The 13,339-nt window shown below is 44.3% G+C and overlaps 1 protein-coding gene across 1 annotated transcript in view; it reads left to right on the plus strand.

Moving 5' to 3' along the window:
- The first annotated feature begins 145 nt into the window (after positions 1-145).
- The window catches only part of MYO1H (myosin IH), an 89,555-nt gene continuing 76,361 nt past the window's right edge, over positions 146-13,339 (plus strand). Inside the window, exon 1 of the mRNA XM_043901564.1 lies at positions 146-303. The gene's annotated coding sequence lies outside the window, so the exon portion shown is untranslated. The remainder of the gene's footprint in view (positions 304-13,339) is intronic.

A 13,339-nucleotide genomic window follows, 5' to 3' on the forward strand; every position in this document is an offset into this window, starting at 1 on the left:
AAAGCAGATGGGTGGGTGTGGAGATCTGTTGCAGCCCCCTCTCTCTCCCGCAATGGGTGTTTGTGTTGGGGGGGCGGGGGTCGGGGAGGGCGGTGCGGAGAAGCCAGGAGGCCGAGTCGGGGTCCCAGGTAAACACGGATTCAGGCCACCTGTCTCTTTAAGAAAGTTGCGCCCGCGCGGATCGGCGCGGCGCGCGGCCGGAGAGGCCCGCGGAGTCCGGAGCGCTGGAGCCGGGCGCCTGCACCTGCTGGGACCGCTAGGGCGGGGTACTCGGGGTCCGCCAGCCCCCGTCCCGCGTGGAGAGTGAGTCTGCCCGGAGCGAGCGCGGCCGGTCCCTAGGCCCGGCCGGCGGCGGGTGCGGTGGAGGCTGCGGCGCTCGCGGTCCCGCGCGACCGGCTGAGCCCAGCAGAGCGCAGCCGAGCCGTTGGCGGCCGTGGCCCGCCGGTGCGCCCGCGCTCCCGCCTTCCCCGCCGCCCGGCCCGCGCCGCCGGCTGCCCCGCCCCGCGCCCGCCGCGGGAAAGGTGGCGCGGGCCGCGGGCGGCGGGGCTCGAACGCGGACAAAGGTCTCCCCAGCCCCTAGGTGGAGCTTGAGTTAGTTTGATCCTCCGAGGAAGTTTGCGTTTTCGGCCCGCCTCCGTCTTGGGCCTCTGTTGGAATAATTTGCAATGGGTCAGAACCCGCCTGCCAGTGCAGGAGACGCGGGTTCGATCCCTGGGTCCGGAAGATCCCCTGGAGGAGGGCATGGCAACGCACTCCAGTATTCTTGCCTGGAGAATCCCCATGGGCAGAGGAGCCTGGCGGGCTACAGTCCAAGGGTGACCAAGGAGTCCGACAGGATTCGGCGACTTAACAATAATAATAGTCACAGTCATCCTTTATCTGCTTGTTTCTGCCGCCTGGTTTATCCTTCACACCAGCGCCTTAGGGGACAGGATGGTCCTCTTGGGGAAACTGATGCTCTGAGCGGTAATGAGTGGACGAGGGCGCACGGGCGGAGTGGGGATTGGAACCTCGGCCCCCGCGACTCCACAGCACCTGCCCCCGAGTCTGCGCCTCTGGCGGAGTCAGGCCGGGCATCCCGTGCTTCTTGGGTTTCTGGAGGCTGTATTCACGTGATTTGTTTGTCCCGAAGCGGGCAGGGGAGCCGGGTCTCCGCACCCGTGTCCGGGAAGTCTTTCCGACTCTCTGTTTACTTTTAAGAAGGAGCCGGAGCTCCCTAGGCTGGGTGTGCCTGGGTGTTCTCTCTCACTCAGGTGGGCTGTGATCTTGGCCGTGCTCCATGTCCCGAATGTTTTCTTGTAGCACCTGGGCGCGCTTGCTTCATTCTTCTCTGCCCGGAGTAAATAGATCAGCTTGCATTCTCTGGGGGTGGGGAGAATGTAATTTACAGATACTAGTTAAGGTCATGGTCATGAAACTTCTCAGTTTTCATCCCTTCGACACCTGCAAGTATTGAAACTATGTATTTTGACCAGTTCCAAAGATGGTTTACATTGCTTTGAATGTCCCCAAATGACCTACAATTAGTTCAGAAGTTAAGTTGTAAGCATTCAAAGCATTTGGGTTTATTTGCATTAATCCTTAAGGGAATTGTCAGTAAATAGTGTGTGTGGCGGGGAGGTGGCCAGTTTGAGGGAGTAGTGGTAACTTGACAACCTTCTTTTGAAGTAACAGTCCTTTTCATCCAGGTATAATTTTATATCTTTAGGATGGTTTGGAAAGGAAGTCTCCCTTCTGAAAACTGGCAGATTCAGTAAAGCTTTTAAAATAAAAGGCAGACAATCTTGAATTTCTGCAGACTCATGCACTATGGGAAAAAAAGAGCAAAGACTTCTCACTAAAAGAAGATAGTTGTTTAAGTTAGAGATTCAGGATGTCCTGGGCAGTTCCTTGGAATCCCCTTTTCCTCAGGAACTTGACCTCTCTGCAGGGGTTTTGGTTGGCAACTATCGTTTCCCTAGAGTGGAGCTTTTGAGTTTTTTGCTCCAGGATTGGTTGGTGAAAACATTGCCACTCAAACGCCTACTGTTAGAGTTATTCAGAAAACCCAGGTAACTTGGCAGAAATCCTTCTTTTGTTAGGTTAATACATCTTCTCCCTTTTATAAATGTATGGTAATTCTCAAACCTGCTGGATTAGAGCAGTCACCTGGGGTGAAATTAGAACCATAAAAGGGAAGAACAGGGGAATCCTCTAACAAGACTTTCTGGTAATTCTATGATTAAGTGTGTGCACCTGTACCAGATGATCTCACTGAGCTAAATAAAGATGACTGATTCTACCCTGTTTTTCTTTTTTGAATGGAAGAATATGAAATTCACCTGCTTCCATGGCTATATGGCCCCTTATCATTTGCTTCTGGTTACCAAGAGCCTCAGATCGATTCTGATTTCGCAAGCGGACCTGCTTCCCTGCTAGCAAGATGTCCCAAAGCCTCAACAGTTCATCAGTCCTCTGACTACCAAAGGAAGGCAGAAGAGAGCAGAAACAATAGGTATGCATGTGGCTTCTCTCTCGCTCTCTGGTTTGGTGTAGCAGAGACTGTTTCAACTTGGGCCAGTTTTTCTGAAGTTGAGGTAGTTGAGCAGTATATTATTTGCCTGGTCTGTTCAGAGCTTGGGTGCCCACAACTATGTAAGAAATGTTTGTGATGTTGATTATGAGCTTAAAACCAACTCAGTCATAGCTGGAAAGACCAGTTCCTCACAACAGTGTGTAGGAACAGAGTTGGTATGGAAGGATTAAAAACTACTCAGCAAGCTTCCCTGGTGGCTCAGTTGGTAAAGAATCCGCCTACAATGCAGGAGACCTGGGTTTGATCCCTGGGCCGGAAGATCCCCTGGAGAAGGAAATGGCAACCCACTCCAGTATTCTTGCCTGCAAAATCCATGGACGGGGAAGCCTGGTGGGCTACAGTCCAGGGGGTCACAAGAGTCCGACACGACTTACCAACTAAAACCACCAGCAAGTTTAAAACAGGTTTTGTTTGACCAAGTAGCAATTCCATATTGTTACAGACTACGACTGCTTCTTCTTTCTACTAAGTTCTTGACTTTTGCTTTACTTATTGTTCTGATTTTCTGGCAGCGAAGGGGCAAGGGGAACGTGGTCAGAGATAGATGATCTATAGCAATAAATAATCACTTCTCTTTCTCCCAGTCTAATTCATTGATTGGCATAGTGAACCACGGGGCAGGTCCACGAAGCAGAGATATCAAGGTTTTTTTTCAGGTACGATTATATTAGAACAACCCCTCCAGGCCACAGCACCCAGACCTGTATCTGGCACACAGGATGCTTATAGGCTTAAAAATTTTTTTCTTGCTTCATCTATTGCAAAAAAAAAAAAAAAAAACCTAATCAGGTGGTATTTTCTCTTAAGAGAGTTTTCAGTTGAAAAAGCATACCCAGGGTTCACTACCGAAAGTTGATGCTGCCTCTAACAGTAATTTCTGATTCTCATTTCCTAAGTTGGTTCCACGGCAACATGAAGCGCCTGTTTGATTTCTAAACACAGCTTCCTCAGATGGGGAGGACAGAATGGGTTTTTTTTTTTTGCTGTGGGAGACCATGAAAGTACCCTGGCTGTTGATCTCTTTTGCTCCTGTTAGCATGACTGATATGTGTATTATGGTTCTTTGGGAGCACGTTTGTAGAGGAACTGCCGCTTATCATTGTTGGCCTACGTCTTATTTAACAAAAGGATGCTAAACCCTTGGATGTTTTCAGGAAAGGAGTACTCTAAGATTTTTGAATCTAGATGATACCCTATTGCCTCCACCCAGATCCAGTTCCATCACTGCCCTGTGCTATTCCTCAGAAAGGTTGTTGGCAGCTAATAAATTCAGCCTTTTGTTGAATGGCACCCTTGAATGTGCTCCAAGCAGGTTGCTGGAGTTTTCTCTTTCCCTTTATAATACTCTAATTTAGTTGTTGTTTGGGTGATGTCTAGGCATTCCTTTTATGAAGTTTTTTTCTTTGGAGTATGTTTTTGTTTGTTTGAAAATTTGTGTGTTGAAAGAATAAAACCCAGAGGGCTTTTCACCTGTGACTCCCCCAAAGCTAAATTGAGATCGCTGGGTTATAAGATTCCAGGGCTTATTTTAACCAGGATAAGAAAAAAACTTTCTCTAACAGAGACAGCAGCTCCAGGCCAGCCTGTCACCTCGGACCGTAGAAAGTGCCCTTCTCCCAGCTGTTGATGCAGAGATTGAGAAGAGGTGAAAGGGGCTCACAGACCAGAGACAAGTGGGATTAAATCTGAGGCCCACCCAGTGCCAAAATTCTGTGGAATTCCACACCTTATCCTTGAATGTCAGTGCCAAGTCCAAGTACAGTAGCTATTTTTCTACTAAAGTTGAACAAGTAAGCTTCTGTTGCTTTAACAAATGTATACAGTCCATGGAATTCTCCAGGCCAGAATAGTGGACTGGGTAACGTTTCCCTTCTCCAGGGGATCTTCCCAATCCTGGAATTGAACCCAGGTCTCCCACATTGCAGGCTGATTCTTTATCAGCTGAGCCATGAGGGAAGCCCAAGAATACAGGAGTGGGTAGGCTATCCCTTCTCCAGAGGATCGTCCTGACCTAGGAATCGAACCAGGGTCTCCAGCATAGCAGGTGGATTCTTTACCAGCTGAGTTATCAGGGAAGCCCATAACAAATATAATTACACCTAATTGTGATGATGGAGAGGAGTACAAAAATAAATCCTTTGAAAGGAAAAAATGCGATATCAATTTCACCGTATATATCTTGGCAACAACCATACTGAAACTATCAGGAAGGTGTCTTTCTATTTGGCTTAAGTTTAAATATCCAAGTAGAGACTAAAACGGGCTCCTAGAATAAAAATATTTTAAAAAGTTGGGTATAGCTCTTGGCGAGTATGACTATCTACATTATTGTAATGCTCACTTTCTGAATAAAAAATAAAGATTTATCAGATTGTTTGGCATCATCTTGACTTGAAGCATGTTTTATTTTTGGAAAGCAAATAATTGCAGGCATCTTAACATCCACCTGAGTTAGAATATTTAGAACCATCCATTCCCTGCCAACTCTGTAAATGGGGGGACAGCACCCTGGGAGGAGTGTAATGGCTCAGCTGTGAGGCCAGCCAGGGTTCAAGTCTCAGTGCTGCCCCTCCCTTGTCAGTGGCTTTGGGATGAGTTATTCCTGTGACTTTGTTTCCCTGTTTCTAAAAAACACCACCCACTCTTCAGGGCTCAGTGAGGCTTGGAGACCACACCCAGTGTATAGGAGATGCTCAACCAATGAAGGCTGTGTTTCCAGATTGTGTATTCGTTAAAGTCCTTATTCTGCAGCTAGACTCTCCTGGAGCAAATAAGGAATCAACTGAGTTACTCTGGGAAACTCTCTCAACCTTTACAATCAGTCGAGTCTGTGCTGTATTTAAGATGGGTAACCAACGAGGACCTATGCACAGCAAAGGAACCCCACTCAGAGTTATGTGGCAGCCTGGATGGGAGGGGAGTTTGGGGGAGAAGGGATGCATGTATAGGTATGACTGAGTCCCTTTGCTGTCCCCCTGAAGCTATCATGACATTGTTAATCAGCTATACCCCAATACAAAATAAAAAGTTTAAGAAAAATCAATAGAGTCTGGATTTACCACATCTCTCTCATAATCAGAAAGGTTGTACCACCTTTTTCTGGCATCTCGGGAGAAATTAGGCTCCCTCAAAATAATGCCATTTTAGGTGTAAAAAAAATACCCAAGGTGCTTATCTTCTGCCCCCAATCATACTTTTACCCAATCCAAGCCCTTCGTTTACCCACCAGGAAATCCATTTAGCAGTCATCATGCAGGGGAAAGCTCTCACCTGGGAATTCTATCATTGATTTAATCCGGTCCCTCTGCATGCTTTGTTGTGTGTGTGTATATATTTTCTCATTTTGTACCGAGTATATGGCTGCAGCCTCTCCATCTGTGTTCTGGGTACAGTTAATGTGCCATTCCACATCTAATCTGAGTCTACATTATAAGACAGCCCTGTGGCGGTTACTCCATTCTATATTCTGATTTCTTTGTCTTTTTCTGTTGGCTTCTAGCAGGCGTCCTCAGCCAGGGTGCTGCAGGCCACACGCAGCCATAAGCAGGCTTTGTTTGGCTCATGGGCTTTCTTTCTAAAAACTTTTGAATTAGAAGCCGGCGTTGGAAAATCTTCAAGCTGGGATTTCCAGCTTTTCCTGAAAAATCTGAAAAGTTGGATGCACCAGGCCCATGATCCCATGAGGGAGCCCTCGGCTGAGATCGAATGCTGCTGCCCCCTCCCCCCACCCCTTAGAGGGATGGTCACATGCTCTCCAGGTTGCCACAGGCTCTACCACTCCTTATTGCCCAACCCCAGGCCAAGGTCCTCGCCACTGGCCTCTGACCATGTGTTTATGGGTCTTTGTTGTTTTTCTTATAATAATGAAGACAAAAGTGAAATGGATTTTGTGCCTGTGATGCCGTCAGAACCTCAGAAAGATTGTCAACAGCTAATAAAAATAGTAAGTTACCCTTTTTGGAAAACTTACTCTGTTGGATGATATGTTAAGTGCTTTGGGCATCTTTCTTGGTCCTCACAATGCTGTGAGGTGGGTGTGATTGCACCCACATGAGAGATGAGGAAATAATCCAGACTTGGTTCACGTTGTCTGTTCTACCTGATGGTGTCAGAGGATGGGAAGAAGTGGTATGGGGGGCCCTGCCCTCCAACTCTTCTGCAACCAGTGGTTTCTGATGGGCAAGCCCTTTTAGGCATCTTTGTAAATGATGCATAGCTTGGGACAAGGCACATCCCACTGAGATGGATGAAGTTCCATCCCAGGGAATTGTTGGCCCCCACATAGGTCCCATAGATGTCATGTATTTAGTTTATGGGGCGGATTATAATAAAAATTGAACAAAGTTTGTAACTTGAATTGCTTCCAACATCTCAACCATCTGATCCGCAAAAGGAACATTTGAACTCACCCTAAAATGTTCCTGGGCAGAAGGGGGTGGGGGAAGGGAATTTTTGCATTTGTTTCAATCTAGTGGAAAGTCTTCATTCTTAGTAAAATGCACACAAATGTCTCAATATTTGGTATCCTGGCTGCCATTAGATTGCTTTCCAATAATATTCTCTTCTAGATGACATAGTTTGAAATTCATAGCTTTAAAACTTTTGGAGTAACATCTTCTGTGTAACAAACCAAGACATGGAAAAAAATATTCTCTGCACATTTGGAGCCAGCTCTTTTTAGTATCGAAGACTGATTTTGGAGGCTCCTCATTTGTCTACAAAAAACTTTTAACACTTCTTTGCTCAACAGAGTTTTGTTTTGTTTTTACTGTAAACTCCCTTATTCTGCAAACACCAAACAAATCTAAGTGGTTTTAAAAGACTGTTCAGACAACTTGCTCCCTTTTATAACTACTACAGGTTCAGATACTGTTCCCCAGGAATAAAAAGCAATGTATTCCTTTCATAAAACCCGTTCCCAAGGTTCTGGACTGGGTTTTTTTTTTTTCCCATATCTTTATTTGTGTCTAAAACGAAATGAATGTGAAACAGTAGCACACAAACTTTTTGCTTTTCATTGCAAGGTAACAATCCGGGCTGTTTGTTTTAGAAATGGTAATGTTGTATCATTGTAACAAATTATACTTAAAAATCATTTAGTGTGAAATTGCAGATTAATCCCATAGGGACAGCGTATTAACAATCACCCAGCCCTTTGGAGCATACAGATGGTGAATCTGGGATTTACAATAGGAACAATCACTGATTACATGCATGGATGTAACGGACAAAAAGACCTCCACAACTTCAGCCTGGAGAATGCGGTAGAGGTCCTAGTGCCTGACTTGTTTGGGGTGCTCAGTCCCTAAGGATGCCTGCGTTTCAGCACCTAGCCTGCCCCAGATTCTACAGTGCCTCCTGTGTGCCCTGAAACCTACCCAGCGCATGTGAGAGGCGTCCTGTCAGTGCGCTTAGATCGAACTCTTGTAAATTCCACTAGAATTTGCATACAGAGCGACTTCGCAGTGGGGCATGCAGTGGGAATTTGGCAGAGGACTCGTTGTCAAAACCCAATACTTGCTATTCACTAATTGCTGTGTGGACTAGGGGCTGGGGAGGTTTCTCTGCTTCAGAAATTAATCTGTGTGAGAAATGAAAAGCTCTCTTAAATACAATGCCTCTAATTTTGAAACTGTCAGTCTGCAGAGCTCAGACTGCAAACCCCATGACATGCTTTCTGTTGAGAGTGAAAACAGCACCCTCATACACACATCCTTGAATACAAACCATGTTACAGTAAGTGACCAGCCAGCGTGCTCTTGGCGGTCACTTACTGTAACATGTGGCTTCCCAGGTGGCGCAGTGGTAAAGAATCCGCCTGCCAATGTAGGAGATGCAAGAGACTCGGGTTCAATCCCTGGGTTAGGAAGATCCCCTGAAGGAAGAAATGACAGCCCACTCCAGTATTTTTGCTGGGAAAATGCCATGGACAGAGGAGCCTGGTGGGCTACAGTCCACAGGATCGTAGAGTCGGACGTGACTGAGTTATTGAGCAGAGCAGCAGAGAACAGTGTGTTCTTGGGACTCTGAACGAAGGAAGGCTGTTTTCTTTTTATTTATATTTTTAACAGCTCTTTATAAAATTTTAAAAAAGAGCATAGCCATTTCAGTGGTAGTTAAGATGCATATGCAACATCTACATAAAACCGTGTAAGTTCTCCCCCCAAAATCTCTGTTTGATTTCAGATGTAAAGGTAAGGAATAATTTTCCAAGCAGGAGAAAACCCAAGAACCTGAATGCTTTAAAGAACTTAGCATCAAAAAAAAAAAAAAAAAAAGAACTTAGCATCATTGTCTTAGCTTTTTAGAATTTGTTTCTCAAAACCAAAGCAAAACCTCTATCCAAATGAATTGTTTAAGCATTCTGTTCCCAAACACTGTATTGTTACAGAGCTCAGAACACAAGTCTGAGTGAACACTGTTATGTCTGACTCCAAAAACTGTCTTGCTTTTAAGCAGCTGCATCTCACACACGTTTTATTGCTTTTTCTGAACCCAGGGATCTGTGACAGCCGTGAGTCAACTGAGTGATAATGACCATGTCCTCTGAACCAGTTAATTACCCGCCCAGAAGGGTCTGGCAGCCCCGTCTTGAGGGGACTCTTGGAAGCTTCTCCGGATTACTCTAGAGATGGTTGGCAACTGGCCCTCAGTTCAGTTCTGTTTCTCAGGTGCTGGGTTGGATAGGCACTTGTTCAGAATGATCAATGTGGCCTTTGTGGTCATAAATATCAATGACATTAGTAACACCGAGGCAAGACTCATTCCTTGTAAAAAGCCTGTCAAGTTTGAAACGTGTTAAAGTATGAAGTTCAAAATGTATAGTTATTGATACACTGTTTAGAAAAGCAAGGGATGGCCCAAAAAATGGATTATAACTGACCCTTTAAATGTCCATGAGTACATACTGACATAAATGATTGAAGAAAAATAGATAAATGGGAGAGACACAAGAAATATTCTTCATGGAAGATCTCAAATATGTATATATTGGGTTGGCCAGAAAGTTCATTTGGAGTTTTCCATAGCATTTTACAGAAAAACCCAAACAGACATTTTGGCCTACCCAATACATCATCTGCCCTCTAGGAGGTGAATATAGTTAACAATTCTTTCTTCTTTCCTCCCCCTTCCCTGTGGGGCTGGTCTGGGAAAAAATAGTAATGTCGTAGGAGAGCATCCTGGTACATACAACCTTAACCAAGAGATGAAGGTTAACATCAGCAATGACATGTGGATCCCATGGACCCCTGATGAGATGGGGTGAGAAGACATATAGCATCTTTACCTCTGTGATATTCTTTCTAAAATTGCTAATGTCCGTCTACTGATAAGGAGAACATTCTACAAAATACCTTACCTGTGCCCTTTAAAACTGGCAAGATCATGAAAAATAAAGAATGAGAAAGTGTTCCAGATCAGAGGGGACTGGGTAGGGATGACAGCTCAAGGCAGTGTGGTGTACTTCCAGGGTTGGATCCTGGAAGAAGAAAGGGGCTTAGTGGAAAAAACTGGTAAAATCTGAATCAAGTCTGGAGCACAGTTAATAGAAATGTCCCACCTGCAGTTTCTTAGTTGTGATAAATGTACCATGGGAATATGAAATAGTATGGCGGAAACTGGGTGAGGAGTAGATAAGAGCTCTCTGTATAATCTTCACAACTTTTCTGTTAATCTAAAATCACCCCCAGTTTATTTTAAATCAAGTAAATGTCACACGCATGTTCACAGCCTTCTTGAAAATAGCCCAGAGGTGGAAGCAACCCATGTGTCCACCAATGGGTGAATGGATAAGCAGAACTCAGTAGGATCCAGCCTTAAAAAAGAAGGAAGTTTTTAAACAGACATTCCTCCAAAGAAGACATACAGATGGCTAACAAACACATGAAGAGATGCTCAACATCACTCATTATCAGAGAAATGTAAATCAAAACCACAATGAGGTACCATCTCACACCAATCAGAATGGCTGCTATCAAAAGGTCTACAAACAATAAATGCTGGAGAGGGTATGGAGAAAAGGGAACCCTCTTACACTGTTGGTGGGAATGCAAACTAGTACAGCCACTATGGAGAACAGTGTGGAGATTCCTTAAAAAACTGGAAATAGAACTCCCATACGACCCAGCGATTCCACTGCTGGGCATACACACTGAGGAAACCAGAATTTAAAGAGACATGTGTACCCCAATGTTCATCGCAGCACTGTTTACAATAGCTTGGACATGGAAGCAACCTAGATGCCCTTTGGCAGACGAATGGATAAGAAAACTGCGGTACATATACACAATGGAATATTACTCAGCTATTAAAAAGAATGCATTTGAATCAGTTCTAGTGAGGTGGTTGAAACTGGAACCTATTATACAGAAAGATGGTAAGGATGACCCTATATGCAAGACAGAAAAAGAGACACAGATGTAAAGAACAGACTTTTGGACTTTGTGGGAGAAGGCAAGGGTGGGATGATTTGAGAGAATAGCATTGAAACATGTATATGACCATATGTGAAATAGGTCACCAGTCCAGGTTCGATGCATGAGACAGGGCACTCAGGGCCGGGGCACTGGGATGACCCTGAGGGATGGGATGGGGAGGGAGGGGGGAGGGGGGTTCAGGATGTGGGGACACATGTACACCCATGGCTGATTCATGTCAATGTATGGCAAAAACCCATTACAATATTGTAAAGTAATTAGCCTCCAATTAAAATCTAAAAAAAGGAAGTTCTGACACCTGCTGTAACATGAACCTTGAGGACTATATATTAAATGAAATAAGCCATCACAAAAAAGACAAATATTGTATCTTTCCACTTACATGAGATGCCTAGTGTAAAGTAAAATAAATGTGTGTTCAGTCATGTCTGACCCTCTGAGACCCCATGGACTGTAGCCCACCAGGCTTCTCTGTCCATGGAATTTTCCAGGCAAGAATACCGGAGTGGTGTGCCATTTCCTACTCCAGGAGATCTTCCCGACTCAGGGGTCAAACCCTTGTCTCTTGCATTGGCAGGCTCCACAGACAGATAAAAACTAGCTGTTACAATTCAAACATGCCTTTAGCTTTCAGAATCAGGAAATGCAGTCTTCCTTCTCCTTCTCTTTTCCAAAACATTCAGGTTATGGCATGGTAGTATCAGGCAGGGTCTTCTGGTGAGTGGATCACTCCCTGGGATCTGACACTTGGAGAGACCCTGTGTACAAGGGCAGTCCAGTTACTTGCCTGTTTTTCTCTCGAAATATCTCTTCTGCTTGGTCAGGGTGGTATGAAGCCATTCTTTTATGCTGTATCTCATTTCTTTTTGGTGTTTTAAAATTCAGATGTTAAATCACTAATGCTTTGTTTATCCACCTGATTTTCTCTGGTCTGGGAAATAGGAAGAAAGAAGTGGGCTCCTGGTGGGAGAGGAGCCTATGAAGGTAGAGGATGGGGTAAGATGTCTGTAGGACATTGTGCCAGTAAAACACACTGACTGTGCTATACAGGTAAAAATTTAAGAGGGTAGATCTTCTGTTAAGTGTTCTTACCTCAATCAATTAGCAAATGTTATATACCACTAAAACAAGGAATCCAAGACTTGGTGTTTTTCTTTTTTTGAGATATAATTGACAATTGTAAGATTTAAAGTATACAACGTTGATGATTTGATAAACATATATACATTGTGACTTTCACATTGTGATTTCCCCCATCAGGTTAATTTAAGATCTACTTTCAGCAGTCTTTAATTATATGAGACAGTGTTATCAGCCATAGTCACCATGTTTTTTTATTAGCTCTTCAGACTTCATTCATAATGTAGCTGAAAATGTGTACCATTTACCAACCTTGTCCCCAGTCCCCAACTCCTGGCAACTACTTTTCAGTTTCTTTGAGTTTGGCTTTCTTTTTTAATTTCTTTTTATTTTTTCACATATAAGGGATACTGTGCAGAATTTGTCTTTGACTTATTTCACTTTGCGTAATGTCCTCTGACTTTATCCATGTAGTCAAAAATGGCAGGATTTCCTATTTCCTAAAGCTGAATAATATTCCATTGTGTTTACATATCATGCTGAGTTTATCCATTCATCTGTCAATTGACATTTGGGTTGTTTCCATACCTTGGCTACTGTGAATAATGCTGCAATGAACAGGGAGGACACATATCTCTACAAAAAAAGGATTTTGTTTCCTTCAGATATATAACCAGAAGTGGGGTTGGTTCTATTCTTAGAACCAACCAATTTCTGTTGATTCTATATCTGTTGGTTCAGTTGCTTACAGAAAGTCCACACTGTTTTCCGTAGTGGCTGTACAAGTTTACATTCGCTGGTGCACAAGGGTTTCGTTTTCTCTTGCTAGCATTTGTTAGCTTTTATCTAGGGTGTCCCCGGTGGCTCAGTGGTAGAAGAACCTACAGTGCAGGAGATGCAGGTTCAATCCCTGGGTCCGGAAGACCCCCTGGAGGAGGAAATGACAACCCACTCCAGTATTCTTGCCTGGGAAATCCCATGGACAGAGGAGCCTGGCAGCTACAGTCCACGGGATTGCAAAGAGTCAGACACAATTTAGCAACTAAACAACAATAGCAATCTTTTCATGACAGCCATTCAAATAAGTGTGAGATAATCACTCACTGTAGTTTGGATTTCCGTTTCCCTGATGATTACTGATGCTGAGCATCTTTTCACGCGCCTGTTGGCCATCTGTATACCTTCTTTGGGAAAATGCCTATTCAGGTCTTTTGCCCACTTTCTAATTGGTTTTTTTTTTTTTTTT

The sequence above is a fragment of the Cervus elaphus genome, chromosome 5 (assembly GCF_910594005.1).
Source record: "Cervus elaphus chromosome 5, mCerEla1.1, whole genome shotgun sequence".
Lineage (NCBI taxonomy): Eukaryota > Metazoa > Chordata > Mammalia > Artiodactyla > Cervidae > Cervus > Cervus elaphus.